Genomic DNA, 20,814 nt, shown 5'->3' on the forward strand with positions numbered 1-20,814 from the left:
TGTACTTCCTGCTTTTTCAACTATTTCTGGTTTTCATTGGACGGCACATTATTAACTTTTGGTTTGTTTTCTTATTTCTGCATTTTGGAAAGCAGTCAGAATTAACAGGGAGAAATATTTTTCCTGTTAATAATTTTGTGAATTTGTTGTAGTAGTACAGTAAGTGATACGTTTATTTAACATCTTCAGGCTCCACAATTGTAAAAGAGCCTTAAATTATAATGGATTTTTCCCCATACTTTCTAAATTGGTAGTGTGCAGGTTAACGTGTCATAGGAATACTCAGGCTTTGCTTCATCTGAACAGAAAATACCTTTCTGGAGTCACCTAGATGATTAGATATCTAAAATAGCATTCAAATGAAAAAGAACAGACATTAATCCAGAAAATGTGCATTTAAATTGCAAGTGGCTAGCAGGACACAGTGATCTGTATATGCTGAAGGAATGAACAGACCAAGACCCCTGGTTTAAAGCTAGATGGCTGCCTGTCTGTGGCAGAGGTTTTTGTAATCTACAAAAAAGATATGCATTACCGGCAAAATATAGAAATTGTCAATAAAAGAGGGTAACAGTTTTGCACTACTCAGGCACAATGTTGAAACCGATACCATTATTTCTATCAAGAAATGACAGGGTGAGATCCATGGGTCAATTAACTACACCACATCAAGAGGCAGACTATATGACTGCTTCTCTTTTTGCAAACTCTGCGTTCTGATGGGAAATTTGGTCCAGAGGAAAGAGTCATCTACTGGCCCACCAACACCACTTTAATCCTGGACTTGAGTCTGATCCTGGATATTAAATACAGGAGCTCAGACAGTTATCTTCTGAAGAAACCTTCCCCATCCCGGTTGTCACAAGTGGCTTGTTTGTGTTTGGGATGTGACGCATTATCTCTCAGATAACTCCTCAGAGGCTGAATGTCAATCAGACAGGTCTATGGAGAGAGGCTGCACCAAAAAGTTTAATTTCTTATTGGCACGTTGTCAGATCTGTTCGTATGGAGTGATCAGGCTGTCTGGGTGTTCATATAATACCCTTTTCTACTGACCCTGTGTAACCTGCTTTTCAGCAGCTATAATTAGCTCCTATCTGCTTCCCTGGTGTTGAGAACCCGGGCCAGACTTTGAAGTGTGAGTGAACCTGATCCGTCTTGGGACAGGTGTGCACTAAATTTGCTACAGGACAAGGGACCCGGGTTCGAGAGTCAAAAGATAAAAAGGTGGAAAGGAACAGAGATGTTAAAATACCTGATTGATGCGACTGCATACCTAGTGTGGCAGGACCTTGCGTGCTTGCAAGCTCAGTCCAACAGAAGAAGAATAGGGAAAACCACATGGAGCTAACAGAAATAATTGCTTATTATGGCAGCTTATTTGCAGCTCGCGAAGAAAAAGCAACCGTGTTTACTGGGATGTCAAAAACATAGGAAACATCTGGATTCCAGATTTATTCCAGCTTTCTAGTCCCTGCACCCCCCTCGCCCATCAACCGCCAGTTTCTGCTTGTTCCCTCTATTACTCCGATACCCCGGCAGCCACTGCTGTGTCTGAGTAGTTTTGAAGCAGGCCCTTTTTTATCCTGCTGGTTATTCATAGGTGTATGAACTGCTTGCACATTTCTTACCTAGCCACGCGTCTCTATGAAAAGGTTGAGAGTATAATTATGCTTAGATATAACAAGCTGCTTTTAAGCCATGTGCCTGTAGTTAAAGAAATTTGCCCATTAACTTGTGAAATTAGTTTTTTTTTAATTGTTGGGCATTAATTGCTTGTCAGCCCCTTAGGTGCAGGGGTATAAGTGGTGCTGTTGCTCTTAGTGAGCAGAAAATGCCTTTTAAGCTCATCAGAGGAGCATAATGCTGTCTAACTGAGCTGTTCGGTTTGTTTAAAAATTAACAGATTTGTTCTCACTTTAAGGTTCTGATTGCTGATTGTTCAATAGCCGTATGAAAGCAATTTCTTAACAAAAAAATGATTGTAATTGCTATACCAGCGATATTCTTTCCTGGCCCAGGAGGGCGGCTGTCCACGGGGTTTATAGGTACTCTAAAATCTTCAATGAGTTAAGACATGGCAACGGTTGTAATTCAGCTCAGTTAAGTGAATTATGGATTCTAATCAGGTCTTTAAGAGACCTGTGCTGTGTCGGGGAGGGGGGTTTAACGTGTGACAGCATGTCACTAGTGCACGGACATTAGTTGTTTGTTTGAATGGGTTGCTCACCTTACCAAACCCAGAGAAAGTCTGTCTCTGAGTTTGGTGCATTCAGTGGTGGGGGTCCCTTATCTTGTGCAGCACAGAGGAAAAAGTGAGCTTTTGAGAAGTGAGAGCTCGTCTGTCAACTGTCCAGCTTCAAAGTGAGCGAACTACAAGATTGTGCTGGAGGGACATGGGTTCTGCAATTCTTCCAGATCCCCGACTGTCAGCACAGGAAACTCGAGCCCCTCAAAATGGGATAAGATTCAAGCTGGGCCTGATAACGTTCCCACACTAGAAAGAAGAAAAGCAAGACTTTCTGCACCTTTGATTAGTTTGGGCTGAAGGCTGGGATTTACCCTTTGTCTTTTGGTGCTACTTTTGTATCTGACATGAACGTGTGGACTGGGTCCCGTCTTACATGCTGCAGGATGCCCTTCAGCTCTTCTTAATTGGTGAGCGGTGTTCTCCCATGATCCTTGTCTGGATGCCCCTTTCCTTGTTTGCACTGTTCTTTTGGTTATACAGTTACCATCGCGCAAATGTGGGAGATACTGTAAAGCAGTTTGAGGGTAATAAGTGGTTCTGCAAAAGAAAGGTTTGTGACCATAAAGGACCATGCGCAAACACAACGTCCTTTTCTCATAAGACCTAATGGCTGCTCATGCTATGGTGCTGACTACGAACTATTCGCACCCATCTGTGCCCAAGTTGAAGTTGATGAAATTGAGTTGTGTAGGAGAAGATGACTGTCCTTCAGAACATCGCTGGCAGCCTAGGGAAATGACAACGCTTCGCCAGTCAGCCAAGGCATCTAAGCTTGTGCAGCCCGCTCAACAGTATCTTTTCCCGTGCCCTGATGAGTTTATTTGGAGCTGGCCTTATCAATGCCCTCTCGCCCACGTACTGGGTGGAGACGTAATGCACAACTGTTCGCGACGGGCTCGAGCTGGTCCCGTGGCTCCTGCACCCTGGCCAGATCTGAAGAGAGCCATCATAGACCGGGACTGTGCACGGAATTCTAATGGAACGACATTTCTGCTGCTGTCCGCGCCTGTTCTCCCCTGGTGGTGCCATTATTTTCAGGTTGTTAGTTTTATTCTGCAAAAGGCACCATACCTGTTGAGAATTGTATAAATACCATTTTCTGTTGTAAACTTCCTTCTGTGTTTAGGCCAGGTTTATATACTATTTATATGATTTTGGAGAGAGGGGGGAAAAACAAACCTTCACCTTTTAAAGTCACACGAGTTTGACGGGGAATTAATTTCCTGTTGGCCTTTCAGCAGATATTATTATTATTATTATTGATTGCTTACACTTATATAGCACTTTTCTGGACACCCCACTCAAAGTGCTATACAGGTAATGAAGACTCCCCTCCACCACCACCAATGTGCTGCCGCCACCTGGATGTGCCCTGTTTCTGCACAGTATCAGAGAAATCTGAACCTGGGCTCCAGTACGTATAAAAATCTGGACTGGAACACGGCAGGAGCACAAAAAGAGGCCAGACCTGCCCGAATGCTGCCAGGTGGCAAGCCTACATTGCTGGTACCAGACGAGGGAAGATGCTGGAAAGTAAAGCAAGTGACTCCAGCAAAAGAAACAGTCTTCTGCGGTCGACCGCTAATATTTTGATACGTTAGATTTCAGTGTTATTTCTTCTCCATATTAACATGGTACCCTTGGTTTCACATATGGAGCAGTTTGCAGAAGTTGCACAGCAGTCTAGCAAAGGCGGTAACAGTAACCTCTTGCGATGGTCATTTGTGACATGGTCATCTTATTGAATTCCCTTTAAAAAAAAGTTTGAATATTTGTCCAGCACTACTTTTGAATACCGTGGTGAATGTGTGTGAAAAGGGAAAAATGGGTGAGGCATTTTCCTATGCTGACATCTGCCATTCTCCAGGTGGGCACTTGTGCATTCTGCAAGAATTCCATTGAAACATTCCGATCTTCTAGTGCAGGCAGGGGCTGTAAGAAGAAGCCTGCAAACAAGCGCACAGTGCATTTGTAACCCTTGCGCTCTAATGGGGTGACTTTGACTGAATCTAAATAACGTTCATAGGTAGATTTCTTCACGATTAGAGATTGGCAAGAAAGAATAACAGGTTTAACTTTGCACATGAGGATGTGCTTTGTATTCTGTGGCAACGTGCTGAATTAAGTCCAAGGCATCTAGGCACTGTAAATCATGGGTTGCAGTTCTTTAGGGTTTACATGCAGAGTCTTTTTCAGGAAAAGAAGTGTGCAGCCTAAGGATTGATGCTTGATTGTTTCATCTGCATCCCTCACGTCACGCAGACCACCGTTTACAAATCCTTTGGAGACATTTGGGTCCTCAGATGCCCCTCGTGTTGAAATCCCAGAGTTTTGTATTATCTCGGCTAATTGTGTAAAGCTTTTTGTTGTCCATTAATATCCGATTCAATTTTGGATGCAGAAAGTAGCATGGATAAAATGTTAAGAGTTTGATGGAAAATGCAACTATATTAGAAACAGAAAGTGCCACTAATAACCATTCAATGCTTTGACAGATCTACCCGGTCCTATACAATACAGGAATGATGGCTGGGATGCTCAACAGTCCTTTGTTCAAAAGGGCCATTTTTTCGCTAACAAGGCGTTTTTGTAAGCGGTCTGTACATCGCCAAGATAATGTAACCCAATGCCAGTTTTAAACTCAAAGCCAACATAACACCATGCCAGCTTTCAAAGTGCCAGGATAGTGCCAGGCCAATAAAAGCTTGCCAGCTTAACAGCACGCCATGTTCTTTCTGTGCCAGTGGCCATGCCAAGCCAGTGATCACATGTGCCAGAATATTAACAGGAAGATTTAATGGTGTGTCATTCTAATGGAATTTTAAGTATACTGGCAATCTGGGGTAATCCAAGGACAGGATATAGCCTAGCTCGTGTTTTCTGCTAGTGCTATTTTTAGGTGTTTGGGAAAAGCCATATTGTAAAGAACTAAGGGGCAAATAGAGCTTTGTAGTCTAAGGTGATTGGGCAGTTTCTTGGCTGATATAAAGTCTTGAAAGGTATTCAAACTTGCAATAGGACTTTTTGGTTTATATGAAGAACTGAGCAGCGGTAGCCTCTGAACTCTTTTCTTCTTACACAGAGTTAAACTGATTGTGCTATAGATAGAAAATATTGTCTGATGCATATTTGCCCCCTCGGATTTCGCTGAAAGAGGTTTTTTCTTAATTCACGCCCTGCAAAATAAAGGGCAGTTCAATAAGAAAAAGTGCAGATATTTACAGGTTTTGACTGTCCTCCACAGGTGTTTGAGCCCCGGAGTACCTGCTAGGTTAGGGGCCCGATGTTGCTGTAGCTGATGTTCCTGTGCTGGTAAGGGTGGGGTCATCCTGGTTGCCCATGCTTGCTGGACTATGGCAGCTGTGGTGTCTCATGATGAACTGATCCATGTCGTTTCCCTTCTCTTCTCAAGAAGCATACCCGTTGCCTTCAGCCTGATTATACGTAGGGTTTCAAATGCTAACCTTAAAATAGTGAATGAAGAATTGGGATTAAAGCCTTTTGGAGTGCTTTTTTGGTCTCTCAAAATGTCGGAGGTTGTATTTCCTTTTTACTTGTAAATGTTCATGAAGCAGAAACTTCAGCACATTTGAACCAAAGTTTAGTAGGTCCATAAAAACTGAATATTGCTAACTGTAGACGTTTTCTCCTTCTAAGGATGTTTCTATTCAACAGGTAATAAAAGTTTTATTTGAGACTCTGGCAAACTCTACTTAAATTTGAATATGAGGGATGCCATTGATAGGGATAAAACATAGCAGGATTACCAGATGGTTCTGCTGCCTTTTCACTGTAATGGCATCATCATTGTGAGTATGTGTTCACTCTAGATAATTTCAAGGGGAAATATTGTTCATTTCATCTTTGGAGTGTTTTTAAGAGGAAAACATAATGAACTGCGCAGATTTTGGAGTGCAGTTTTAGATTGTGTTTGTGGTGTTGGGCACAATTATTTTTGTAGCCCAGTGTTTGTAATAATCCATTACTGTAGCAATAATGGAAAGTTTTTCTAAAATGTGTTTCCAGGGAGACAATGGATTAAAGTAGATCAGATGCTTTGGGGTCAGAGTTCAGATCATTCATTTCTCATTAAGCATGGAAATCGGTAATGCCCAGCATCTGTTTGTCAGTTGCAGTTCGTGTGGTATAACGTAAACCTTGTGACTGGAGTAAACATTAATGGCTGCTTCTTGATCTAATCATAACCTATTTCTAGACCTAATCACAAACTCAGTAGCCAGTGATCTAGATAATGAGGTCATACTGTTTTGATATTGCTAGCTAGTAGGTGGGAGGAACAGTGGCGCAGTGCCTTGGCACTGGGTTCAGTTCCTGGGGAGCTGCGTGTAGTTAGTATGTTCTCCCTGTGTTTACATGGGTTTCCTCCGTCTGCCCTGGCTTCCTCCCACAGTCCAAAGACATACTGGCAGGTTAATTGGCTTCTGGGAAAGTGTGTGAGTGTGTGCTTGTTTGTATATGCGATGGATTGACATTCCGTCTGGGGTGTATTCGGCCGTGTACCTGTTGCTTGCTGGGATATGTTCTGGCTTCCCAGCTAACCTGTATAGGAAGCCAGGATACACTAAAGGGGTTACTTTGAAGTTGATAAGAAATAGACAGCCATTCTATCCAGGGTGCAAGCAGCCTTGCGTCCATTCCTTGCTGGGATGGGCCCTGTCACATCCCTGCAAGTGGGCAGAAAATGGACAGCCGAATGGCTGGTGGGCCATATTAAGCTGGTTTGTACATTTATGAACCTTCTTTGCCTCCAAGTTCAGTTGCTTCGCCGCTGTTTGAGATACTGCTACATGTGTTCATGTAACTAAGATGGAGACGAGCAATTATTAACTTTTGTTCATTGAAGTTCATCAACCATGGAGAAACGCTGAAAACTCTGTTGTGCCTTTTGTGCTGTGCAGTCTTTTTCTTTTTTAGTGAAGGTAATTAGATGTGGATTTCTTCTTTGTGCAGCATGAATGTCAGTTGAGTTTTTCTACTGGGGGGGGCTAGTAGACTTCAGACACTGTCTTCCTCTCCCCGATTTCCAAGCAGACAGAAAAGCCCTAGAGCAGAGGCCTAGACTGCTGAAAGATGCTGGAGGAAGTGTCCGTCAAAGACGACGCTGAAGCACAAGCCTGAAATCTGCCTGTGGTTTTATATACAATTAACACTTGACATCATGTTGCAAAGGGTCTGTGCCCACGAGTGCTCTTATCTTTCAAAAAGAGCTTGGTGGGATTCGTTCAGTGTAAGTGCTCCCTCATGGCTCTGCTTAATGACGGGGCCTTAGAAAGTTTAAAGGAAGCAAGACTTTATGTGGAAATAATATGAGTGTGGTGTGCTGTAGTGACTGTTTGCTTTTCCCCCACAATTACTGAGAAGCTGAGAAACTTGTGAACAGCATCAGTATACAGAGACGTTTTGTCAGGAATGATGGACATCGGTGATAAAGAGCTTCTGTTCATCTACAGTACTATTGAGGCACCTAGAAGATGGGAACTCCTTATTAACATTTTTAGTCACTCTTGAATTAAAGTCTGAATTTCACATCGGCAGTACTGGGGCTGGTTGGCTCTGCCTTTGCAGTGGAGCTTTGAGTGGTGATAGTTTTCAGAGATTGACTTCAAATACTGTTTGCAGTCTCAGGTCTGAAACTCTGGTGTGTCTTGGGTTGACTGCAGATGCGTCTTTTCAGAGCTGAAGGAGGGGTGACATCCCCCTTGGTGTGGCAAAGTGGTTTCAGAGCTGGTTTTGTGGTACAGAGTGAGTTGTGAGGGTTTTCTGTTGTGAAATATCAGAGTGGCTACATTGTGGTTTGCAAAGAAATGATTTTTCTCATTCTACCTTGTTTTCTAAACCTTGTAAATATGTAATATTAAATTAAATAGCAAAAAGTAACATGAACAAATAATAGTGTTGACTTACATTTATATATCACATTTTATCTCAAAGATCCCAATATACAGTGCCTTGAAAAAATATTCAGCTCCTAGCTCCTTTTTCATACTCACAGCCTGGAATTGTAGTTTTTTAGTATGAGAATTTGTATTTGTGAGTCACACATTCATCTTCGCAAGCCCACCCTCAATAAAGATAATAGTAAACCATAAATGTATTAAAAATAAAAGTAAACTGAGATATCATTTAATTCACATTCATCCCTCTTGGTCGCTACTTAGTTGAACCACCTCTGGCAGCTGTTACAGCCAGTAGTCTTTTTGGATAAGTCTTTATTAACTTTGCACACCGAGATGGAGCAACATCTGCCCATTCCTCCTTGCAAAATTGCTCAAGCTGGGTCAGGTTAGTTGGGGAGCAGCAATGGGAGAGTAAGTTTGTAAGATTTTCAATGGGAGTAAGGTCAGGCTACTCAAGGATATCTATTTTTTTCATTTTAAGTTACTCCACTGTTGCTCTTGCAGTGTGCTTTGGATCGTTGTCCCATCGAAAGACAAACTTCCTCCCCAGTTCCGGCTTTTTGGCAGAGAGTAGCAGGTTTTTGTCCAGGAGGTACCTGTAATGTTGCACCCTTCATCTTCCTTTTCAATCCTGACAAGTTTGCCAGTCCCAGCCACTGAAAAGCATCCCCATAACATGATCTTACCACTGCCATACTTCACAGGGGGAGATGGTGTTACCTGGTTGGTGTGCAGTGTTTTGATTTGCACCATACATACCACTTAGCATTCAGGCCACAAAGGTCCACTTTAGTCTCGTCCGACCACAAGACTTTCTGCCACATCTCTGCTGTGTCTTCTAGATGTTGTTTTACAAACCCTTTATGGGCAAGGATGTGTTTGTTTTTTCGGCCAGGGCTTCTCCCTTGCAACCTTCCCATTAAGGCCATTTTTGTGGACTGCTTTACCGAGTGTTGATCGTGTACGTTATCTTCCATCACAGCCGCTGAATTCCGTAGCTCGTTCAGTGTCAGAGTTGGCCCTGCAGCAGCTTCGCGAATAAGTGCCCTTCTTGTCCTGCAACTCAGATTAGGGGGAGGCCTGATCCAGGCAGTGTGGCTGTAGAGTAGCACCTCTCCCTCGTCTGTACGGTGGACTGCACTAAGCTCTGAGAGATGTTCAGTGCCTGGGCAATAGCTTGTACCCTTCCCCAGATTTGTGCCTCTCTGTAATCACATCTCTGACTTGTTTGGAAAGCTCTTTTGTGTTCATTTGAGTCTTTTTTTTTTGGCAAGTCCCTACTGTGTTTTAGGACCTCACAGAGAGAGGGATATTTGTTTCCAAATGAATTGACAACAGGTGATCCACCAATTTCTTACGCAGATGGAGTCGATCAACAAATTGTTGTGACTTTTAAGGTAATTTATTGCACCTGTTCAGATTTGAGCTTGAAATTGCAAGGGGTATGAATACTTTTCAAACTTAATCATTTCTATTTTTTATTTTTAGTAAGTTGTGCAAATGTTTTGGAACATTTGTTTTGACATGGTACTCAATACTTTGTGGATCAGTGTCAAGAAATCTTGCTTCAATCTATTTCAGATTCAGAATCTGCAGCAACAAAATGTAAAAAATGTGCTGGGGGGGGCTGAATACTTTTTCAAGGCACCGTATATAGCTTTATATATAAACATGAACCTACCTGAGTGACAGCAGCCCCAGTACACAGCCGATCATGTTAAGTCAGGAGTTTCTTTACTTGTTGAGTTTAGCGGATCTTAAGGGAGGCCAGATTATACAAACCCAGAGTTAAATTAACTGAGGACCCTGGGGTTAAAACCCCAGCTCTTTCAAAGAATGGCATGAGATTTCAATAGCCACGTTGTCAGGACTTAGATTTTCATGTCTCACCCACAGGAAGGCATTTCAAACAGAAGATTGTCCCCAGCTACCTGTTTGAAAGTTTTGGTGCTGAGGGAAGAGTGCCTCACCCATCTCAGTACTGACCAGAACCAAACTTAGTTTCTGAGACCTGATGATATCAGACTAGAAGGAAGTAACACTGCCACCTAGATATCATCCATGTTCTGTTATTGAGAAGTTTGCTGTATGGCAGGTTAAAATTTAATGAGGGACAAGTAAGCACTTCAATGGAATAATTGCTAGCATTTTAGCATGCAGTAATTGCTAAAATGTTTTTTAGGTGCTGTGCCATTTAAAAATAAGTAATATAGATAGAACTGCTGGATTTTTGGCCAATTTTTAAAGTTTTTTTTAATTCCATTGAGAATTTTACATTACTTACGTGTCTGTAAGCACAGATTTCTGATATTGTCTGGGTATTGAGATACACAGATTTTGGCAGCAGAATGGACTTAGATTCACAGAAAACACTGGAAAGGAGCGAGTTGTGGGGCTGATGTTGGAGTGAGTGTGTCACAGGGAAATGAGTGGAAATGGAACTGGAAGGTTATGGGTTTAAATCCTTGGGTCTGCTGTTGTCCACTTCAGTGAGGTGCTTCATTCAGCCTGAATTACTCCAGTAAAATGCCCAGTTGTATAAATGGATGCAAATGTAAGTTTCTTTGGTTTGGGGAGAAATGAAAGCCAGATAACATTTGGGGGTGTGGAAACAAGAACTGTGAGGGGAACTCAAGTTTTTCTTCTCCATCTTCTGTTGTCCACAACCTGCAATCTCCTTTTAACAGTGGCAGTGAACTGAGGTAATTCTTGCTCAGTTGAAACCCGTCAGTAATATCACCAGTCAAAATACTGAATGAGAGACAAAAAGTAGAAGCAGAAATCCTTAAACGGAATTTGTAGCATTCAAGCACTGTCAAAATGTTCTGTATTCCACAATGACCTTTATTCCTGATTACCTACAATGAACGGTAAAGTGTGTGTCCAACAGCACAAGCCAGAAAAGTAATCAATTATAGTAAGTAAATTTAAATCTAAAAATATTCTAAAATGTACAGTTTAACATCTTTGTTTGCACCCAATGTTGAGTGTAGAGCATGGCAATCAGAGAATGAATGAGGCTGTGGAGTAATAGTTTATTTCTTAAATGTGTCAATAGTTAGGAAGAGACAACTGTCTTGCCAGCTGGTTGTTGTTGAAAGCACAAATAATTGTAAGTAGGTTTCGTGGTGATTGGTTTAATGTTGAAAACATTACGGGTGGTATGGAAGCAGGCCAGTTATGAACACAGCCAATTAGACAGGCACAGTTTCCTCTTATTATTAAAAATTAGTCTACTCGATGCTTCCCCTCTTTGCTAACATGCGTAAGGAATGTAACTGTGCTGGTTTGGGCCCTCAGTGTTAAAACAGACAACAAGCATGCCTCCTTGGGTTAGCTGTGCAGGCTGGGTGTCAGTAACATGGATGACTGTGGGACTGTGGAGGCAAGCTACAGGAGAACGGTCTTCTTGAAGGCAGTACCCGGGTTTCTTTCAAGAAACGGCAGGAATGAGATCCTTAGATCAATTTACAAATAACCAAATGGGCTAGATGGGCCTGATGGTCTCCTCTCTTGTGCAAGAACATAAGAAGATTGCAGAACAAGGGCGCAGCAGATACCTGTCCCCGAGCCCTGTCCTTCTCTTCCTACCCGAGAGGTTGTGCCTTCAGATCGTGTCCCGTGGGGCCGGGAGTTTCAGGCTGTGGCTCCCAGCCCAGGTGTTATTATGGAGCGGGAGTGCTGGATTATGTGCTGCAAGTCTCACAGAGAGGTTGGCTTTTAACCACAGGCTTTGCCAGCTCCTGTTCTCATTTGGAGCAGGTTTGGCAGATGCTGCTTCCTTTTCTGACGGGGGAATATTACTCGTCGGGTGCTTTACTGTGCACGCTTAAAGGTCGTTTTGAAACAAATTGTGCTAATGTGCTGATCTTAAAGCCATCTGCTTATTGTCCGTTCATTCCTGCGGTGGTGCTCTGGCTTCCTGACGCTCGGGGAATGGGTCTTGAAGTGGGCTGTCGAGCCTGTGTGCTTTAAACTATTTGCAGAGGTAAGCCGTGATCCCGATACCCAACTGTTGAGCACAGTAGCTGCATAAAAGGTCGTTCCAAAGGTGTATTGAAATGTTTTATATTCATACCATTCAAGGGTGGCATAGCAGGCAGAGCTGCTGCTTCGCAGATGAAGGTTCCTGGGTCCGAATCCGGATTCGCATGTTTTCTTTTGCGGTCCTAAGACTTGCGGCCCTGGTTAAGTGGCTTCTCTAGAGCGTGTCGTACGAGTGTGTGTCCACAGAGCTGTGCCCTCCGGTGGACTGGCCCTGTGCCCATTGGGTCAGCCCCTGCACCAGGACCCTTGAAAGATTAAAAAATGTTGAAATATATGCAGTCTCTTCATCTGTTCATGTTTTAAGGCCATTCACTATGGTGTTTGCACCAATCTTGGAATGATTGTGGATCTCCTTTATTTCATACCATTTCCTAAAAGGTATAAATTACCTTTACCGTAGTTTTGGTCAAAATAGAAAGCATTTTAAAGCACTATCGATACTGTCATATGAATTTGTGGTACAGGTTGCTGGGAAGGCTTCATTTCTGTGCTCTTATAAAGGAGATCTTCATGCCATATTGTGAAAAACATTTAAAAACAGGATCTATATATATTGAGGTGATTCAATATATATATACAATATTCACATTCCTGGTTTCAAGGTGTGAATTAGGTAGATTGGCTTTTGTGTGATTCCTCAATCTCGGTCTTCTTTCTCCTTCACCAGGTCTTACTAGATTTGGTGCATACAAAAGGAACACTAATATGAAGCAGCAAATCATAAATAGCAGCTCATGCACGTATTCAATGTAGGAAAAGGGTGACTAATCTTTTTCCACTATTTTTTTAAACCTGTGCTTAGAGACTTTAACATCTGAATTTTAGTTTTCGTCATTAACTGAAAATAGTAGTTTGAGTATCAATTATTGATATTTTTTCTTTATGCATTTTCATACTCAAGACATTTTCCTAAATCAAGCGTTATACCCAGGCAGTGGCTTTCTTGTGATGTGGTATATTCTGGGAGTTAACCTGACCAAAACCGGGCCTAAACTTGAGTGCTCGTTTTCATTCAAATCTGCAACTAGTAGATCCAGTCAGATCAAACTGGAAAATGTAGGGATTTTTCCACATCATGAAATGACATTGGCAAAGACATGACTGGTGCAGTGCCGTGAACAATGCACAGCAAACTTCAGTCTCTGTGGATCTGGAATATCCTCCCTTATATCTGGATCCAAGAGTGCCCAGATTAGACTGCTACAATACGTGGGCAGTTGGAGTGCCTTCAGAAAGTGTTCATCTCCCTTTAATGCTCGTCGATTAACGTTGCAAACTCAAAATCTCAATACTTTTGAATGTGATTTTTTCATCACTGATCTACAAACCTTACTTCATAATGTTAAAGTGAAAATTAAGTTAACAAATATTTTACATTTCATTTAAAAGAAAGCTCGAGATGTCTTGATTTCATGACCTTAAGATCACAATTAAGGAACACAATTCCCTGGATTAAACTGAACACTTGTGTAACACCACCTCTACCATGAAGCATTCTTGGATAGCAGCATAGTTTTATGAGGATGCTGTTCAGTGGCAGGGACTGGAGCTCCTATTAGGAAAGAGGGAACAATGAATGGAGGCAAATACAGGCAAGTCCTTGACGTGAATCCATTGCGAATCTGTGGAAGAACAAGAAGATTGTGGTTCACTGATGCTCCCCATCCAACTTGACATGAGCCATTCTACAAGGAAGAGTGTCATGGTTCACCAAATGCAGATGTCCATAGGTACTCCAGGCATACTCAAGAAGGCTCATAGCTGTAATTACTGCAAAAGGGTCTTCTACAAAGTACTGACACAGAGGGATGACTACTTCAATAAACAAGATATTTCTGTTTTTCATAATATTAAAAAAAAATATTTTTACCCCTTTTAAGTTGTTGCATATCTTGTGTGAATCAAGGCAAAAAAATCAATTCTGGTTGTATCACAAATTTTGCCGTTCAAGGGGGAGGTGAATATATTCTGTAGGTGTTGTATGTCTCTGTTTCTTATCCAGGTGGGCATTCAGAGCTTTGTTAGGCAGTAAGCAAAACCAGAAAGCACCAGTCAGCATCTTAATGGTAGCTTTGTGGGTTTTCTGTCAGTGAGGGGGTTGGTTCAGAACCCCAGTTGTGAACAGTACTGAAAATGATGCACAAATTCTCATTTTACTGGTGCCAAAACCTATAGTATTTCCCTCTTTTTCTTTTTTTTCTGAGGAACGATCTGCTATATTTTGCTGGGCTTTAAATCTACACCAAACATAATGAACTCTGCCTCCTGGTGTATTGCTGATGTTTACCCAATGCTGTGGATCATATTAACATTTTTCTTGATTGTCATCTTAAAGTACTCTACTAGATTCTTAGAAGATCTTAGTTCTTCTATTAGGACACATTATGACTATGGATATCCAGTATTTGCTCCAAGTAGAATCTAAGTAATGCAGAAAATTGAGTGCAGGAGGGGAACTTTCCATCCATTAAGACTATAAACCAGTTTGTGTCACTTCTGAAAAATTGCACCTGATCTGATTAGGCTGTGTAGCATGATGCACATAGCTGGAATGAGCAACTTAAAAAGCTAGACCCTGCAGGGCTCTCCAGTTATCTTTCCAACCCAGATCTTTAATTGGTTAATTAAGCAAATTATTTAGATAAGAATCCAAGTCATATGCTGTTCGAAAGTCTTAATCACATTTTAATTGTGAATAGTTTAGTTTAAAATGGGTCACGAGTGCTGATTCTCGAAAGCCTCAATCCAGTTAATCTTGTAGATCACCCTCAATAACTTTCTTTTAAACGCCAAGACTTGGAAGTTATTGATTAGTTAAGCTAGCAATTGCTCAGTCAAGGATAGCTTGTTATCTTTGAAGGCTGAATGGGCATACTGATTTTTGTCATGTCTCTAAATTTAGCACTTTGGCTGTTTAATTGGTCATAGGTCTGAGAAGTTCTAATTGATCTTGTGTCTAAATCTTTGTCTTCTACACCTGCTGAACTGGTGCTCTCCAGGTCCATAATTAGTGACCTCTTGTGTAGAACCTGCAGGAATCTGGTCTTTGAGGCTTGGTAATTTCCTACCTAGGACATTGGAAACTTTGATAAAACTAGAGCCTTAACTGTTTTGCTGGTCCTGCTCGCCAGCAGTTATGTTGCTAGTGGTCTAGCTGTAGTGTAATTGGACTGGGCTTGAAATGGACTACATTGGAAAGACCACAAGTTGAATAGCCCTGGCTTATATATTAATGCATCTCATCACAAACTGTCACACCTCCTTTCTACAACTCAGGCATTGAACATTGCATTCCCTTTCCACTCCTGAAGGGAATCTCCTTCTGTGCTAGGGTTCTGAGAAAGGTCATGGTTTTTCTGCCTTTACTGAGATCTTGTGTTCCTTGATCCTGAATGACATTAAAAACTAAATCAAGAAACCACAACTGTTGTACAGTGAACATCAAATCATTCTCAGAATGGTGACATGTCACCCTGTGCAGGTCAAGGTGCCTTTCCTCCATTACTGACAATGCAGTGGACCTCCAGGGAGTGAGAGTACATTAAGACATGCTGGCTGTTGTCATGGTTCACTTAGTTGTGATTCTCCCTTCTAGTTTATTGTGGTGAGAGCTGTTTGCTAGTACAGAGTACAAGACGCAGCCCCCCTGTCATTCAGAACCAGAGTAATGTGTTGTGTAGTTCACTTCTCTTGCTGAAGAAATCATTTTCAGTGTTTCCAAGTTACGGTCTGCAACTTCATAAAATTGGTTTAACTGTGCAGTTTAGAATGTGTCTTGTGAGGTCTGTTTTAAATATTTTTCAAACTAATGAAATGTTACATTCAAAGAAGATGGAGTGAATTAATAAGTGCTCTTAAAACCTTGGACATCTGTATAATATTTAGATATCTCTCCTTGGCATACTTGCCTTGAATTCAGTCTTTCCAGGTACATTTTTTTTTTACTGTAATGCAGTCGGATCTCTTAAACTCTTTAGTCGTACAATACGTATTCAATACCACACAACTGAAATAATGTACTAGTTTTTCAGCCTATACAAAACAAAGATGGGTTTTTAATTGATAAGGCATACTGTTAAAACTATTAGCACATACACACGAACAGTAGTACAGCTGTCTTACCGTTTGTCAAACAAGTCTCTCTCTTCCCCACAGGTGTTTGGATTTTATTCTGTTGTACTGTTGAAGTGCAGAGGCAGGGATGGCAACAGCTATATCGTGACGCAGCGGGACATGGTAAGTGTGCAGAACGTGGCAGAAACTTGGTGAGCTGCTTTCAGTGGGCACCACAATTGTGACTGGTGGAGCCATGTTAGGTTGGAACTTGTTTTCATGCCATTACTGGGAGAGATGACAGAATTAGTTACGATGTATTGATGTGGTTTCTATTGAGCTTTTTTGTCCTTGCAGGGCGATTAGATTAATTGCTCAAATTCAGAGAGCAGGTTTAGTAAGTGAATATTTACATTGCAATAAGAGTCCTCAATCTCTGTTTATTAACACCAGGGTACTATCTGCAGGGCCCAAGTCAGGTATTAAATTCAATTAGGGGACATTTTTTCACAGGTCACACAGTTTTTCTGCAAAAACGCTTCTTTTCATTTGGTATTTAAGTCCCTTATTACCTCATTGAATTGTGTTCATATTTGAGTACAAAGTCAGAAGGAACCAAAGACTTGATATTACTGTATTTAAATGTTTCTATTTTTCACTGCCACTTATATAAGATTTAGAAAATTACAATTTGGTAGCCTATACTCAGTGAAGTTTACATTTATTGCTGCTTGACGCTTAACCCTTGTATGTTGAAGAGGTTTGCAATATGAATACTTGAGATGGTTTATGGATGAAGTTCTAATTCTGGTGTCTCTAATGTCTATTGAGCTGCAAATGCACAGACAGTACGGTTTTAGAAATCTGCAAGAATCAACTCTTTTTCATTCTTTATTAGAAGATTTTAGAGGTATGAAGTATTTATGCGAATGCATGTGATTTCAAAAGTTCAGAATAAATCTCTCTTCTGGGATAGTGTTTAGCAGTAGGCTTGTAATCGAGACTTAGGTCTATATGTATAGTAGTGTGATGTATATGAATCGATCAAATTAATGTCCTGGAAAAAAAACGCCAGGGCTGGTTTTTGAAAAATTATTTTGAATCAGAATTCCCCATGAAAGGATTTTGAAATCAAGGGTCTGAAATGTAACGTGAAAGCACAGTTCTTTGTTGAGAGGTAGATTAGCTGTCTATAGATATAATCATATCACCAAAGCAAATAATGATTGATATCCGGGGGTTAATTAAAATAGCATCGTCTTGATTCACCTACCCGCACAGCGGTATCGATGCGTAAGAAAACAAGTTATATATTTAGAAACGGCAAAAAGTAATCAAGATGCATGGGTCAGGAGTCAGCTTTTCTAACGTGTGTTTTCTAACGTGTCCCATGGAATGCTGTGCTTTGGTTTTGATCAGCATGTCAAAGACTCGTGACAAAAAAACCCAACACATTTTCTTACTAAAAGAAGCCTGGGTGATTTTTAGTGGCATGGTTTGCAAACTCCGTTGGGAAGACTTTCTGTGTAATTCATGCTCGGAGTTGTTACCAGTCCTTGTGCATGTAAGAACAAACTGTCATTACAGCACATCTGAGGGCTTCAGGAGAATTCTGAATTCTGTTCTCAGCGCGATCCTTTTCCCTTCAGGCTTGCTGTTGGCCCCATTTATGTGAAAGGAATGGAGTCGGACGTGAAGGTGGTGGTGGCTGGGAGTCCATTGCTAGGGTGTTTGTTTTCTGGGATGCAGAATGTGGTTGTGGGTATTAGTGGAGGGTGTGTTGCTGTTGCTCCTCTCCTGGAGAGCTTCAGGTCTGGGCCTTTTGGATTTTCGTTCCACCTAGATGCCTGCTGATGAACTCATCTTGATCTGGCTGTGATTCAGGAGCACCTTAAAGTTTGACCTCAGCTGAGGACTATTGCATTTGAAGCAGCTGTTATGTCCTAGGTTATGTTACAGAGAATCATTTCATGTTGGAATATAATGTAAGGGTTTTGGGAATGTGTGTTTAGTATAACCCTCTGATTTGTGATAACTGGTTTAGTAACCCGTTTGTCCAGCACCATTACAGTCCTTGTACATCCTGGCTCGCTGGTGATGGGTTGCTTTGTTATGAGTTGATGTTTTTTCTCTCTCCTATCCATTTCAGACGGTTTGCTTTGCTGTCCTTTTTGAGAAATTAGCTGATGCAAATTACTGTCTGTATTATTATGCGGGACAAGATTTTAAACGTACACGTATGATTTAAAGAACTTGTATTTATCTTGAGAGTAACACTTTATGCTTGCCTGGATACTGTCTGCTTTCATTGTTAATGCAAACCTTTCTCATCTTGCATTGTCATAGTATAATGGTCATTCAAGACTGAGTATTCTCCAGTTTAAAGATGTACAGGTTAGACTACTTTAAAACAATGTATATTAAAGTAGATGAGTGAATACAGATACAAGCACACATTTATCTCCTTCCAGAAGTGGGTCTCTTTTTTTTTTTGTTTGTTTAAAATGCTTTGAAGTTCTTTGGGATGAAAATTAGATAAAAGAAATGATCATATAGGTCTATATGGAATTAATATATATACATGAATTTCTATAGATCTAAAAGAAGGTTTGTCTGTCAAATACATGTATGACAACTGAAAGTGTAGCTCAGCATTGCAGTGTCTTTCTCCTGTCTCTTGGGATTACTGTTAACGCCATGGAACAATGTCAGTCCAGGTCCCGAGTGCTGAAATCCCATGAGCCTCCTCAGGAAAAGTCCTCCTCAGGTTCACGTAGGGAGCCCTATTAGTCACAAGGCCATGCTTCTTCTTGTGCAGGAGCAGTGCATGTTATACGTGTGCCTCCCTGTTCACAGTTCTAATGCTGTTTCCACTTGTCCTGGTGTTTCACTGCAGGTATGAATAAATCCACTGAATTGACTTTGTCTGCGCCCTTGAGGATTTCTGATTATTGGACTGGGTACCTACATAAACACACAAGTCGTCGTCACACGTAGCCTCTTCAAGCTTGGCGTTTTCCATTTTATGTTGGCAGTTTGTTTTTGATACCATGAACATAGAGTTAGTATAGAAAACGGGGATCCCTCTGGTGTTCCACTGGTTTCGCCACTCCAGCCTGAGCTGAAGTCTCCCATTATTGGCTTCCTTTCTGTCACCCTTTTTATGGAAGGGCCCTACGTTAGCAGATCTCCAGTCCCTGTGTACTGCCCATTCTTGAGTGATCGTTGGAAGTTGTGTCAATGTCTTATGAGTAGTATCTCTTCCTTCTTGGAGTGTACATTTGTAGAATACCATCAGGCCCTGGAGATTTACATTAAGTACTTTTAATACCGGTAAAACTTATCTGTGCTAATATTTACTATGCATCTTTTTTTTTCAGCCAGAGGCATGTTGTCTGTTCCTTCCTTCCTAAACACCTTAGTGAAATATTCATTGAATATATCACCCATTTTCCAGCCGTCTAAAAGATTTCCATCTTTATTTGAGATGCACTTAACTTCTTCATTTATTTTCTTTTGCTGTCTTGATACTCTCAGTATTTTAGCCTGCATTGCAATGTTATCATTTATTTCGGTTTTCGTAATGTCTGGTGCATGCTGCTCATAAGATCTTGCCATCCATTTTGCATGGAATCTCCGTATTTAAACTGTCCTGTTCCTCCACTGCTTTCCTGGATCAAATCATAGAGCTTTGTTTTGGGCTCCACCTGTGTGGCTGGATACCATATGATTCTGGTTGTAATGGTTCTCTCACCTCTGTTCTCCTCACTCTGTATTGATTGTTTGAAAAGACTAGATCAGCACTTTACAAGCTGCTGGATTACAACCCACCGACATTGAACTACATTCGCTTTAGTGCCACCCACATAAACATAATTTTAGTCAATTGTAGTTGGAGGTGTGGTTTTACATTGTTTTGTCTGGTACATGCTCTTGATAGATATTGAAAACAATCTTACACAGACAAACCATGTCATTCTTGTCAAAAAATGTTCTCACTTGTTGTTTTAGTGGCAGAGTTTTCCCAAATATATCTTCCTTTTCATCTGCATTCCTGATTTAGCATTAAGATCTGAATTTGGTGATCTATACCATCTACTTAACACTATTCCCTTCTAGTGCTTTTTTAAATTGGTTTCCCCATAACCACTTGGAGACACTAGAGTTGTGCTATTTTTGATATGTGGTGCTCAAGCTCTTCCATTGTTCCTGTCTGTTTGGAACAACTCCATTAGGCCTGTTTCTGTTACATCATATTTGTATGATACAATTGATTTTGGCTGAAGGTGCAATCATATCGGTACCCAGACTTTTGATGTTTGGCTAATTCTGTCAAACATTTTGTTTTTAAAACATGTTTGTTATTATGGGGGGAAAGTACACCACTTTCTATATTCTGTAGGTATCACAAGTTTTAGAAACTGAGGTGGTAGAGATAATGTAATGAAGCAGAACTGCCTGAAAACTATTTTGTATGCTGTTAAGATAAGCATAAGCTTTACATGGTACAACTAAAGAGAGAGGTTAGTAGGTGGATGGTCACAC

General features: G+C 41.1%; 1 protein-coding gene across 3 annotated transcripts in view; it reads left to right on the forward strand.

The window, feature by feature from the left end:
• bcl9 (BCL9 transcription coactivator) overlaps positions 1–20,814 on the forward strand; it is a 172,153-nt gene that overhangs the window by 110,796 nt on the left and 40,543 nt on the right. For all 3 annotated transcript variants that reach the window (XM_069178833.1, XM_069178834.1, XM_006639042.3), the window contains exon 3: positions 16,372–16,452. The gene's annotated coding sequence lies outside the window, so the exon portion shown is untranslated. The remainder of the gene's footprint in view (positions 1–16,371; positions 16,453–20,814) is intronic.

Source organism: Lepisosteus oculatus, chromosome 15 (assembly GCF_040954835.1).
Source record: "Lepisosteus oculatus isolate fLepOcu1 chromosome 15, fLepOcu1.hap2, whole genome shotgun sequence".
Classification (NCBI taxonomy): Eukaryota; Metazoa; Chordata; class Actinopteri; order Semionotiformes; family Lepisosteidae; genus Lepisosteus; species Lepisosteus oculatus.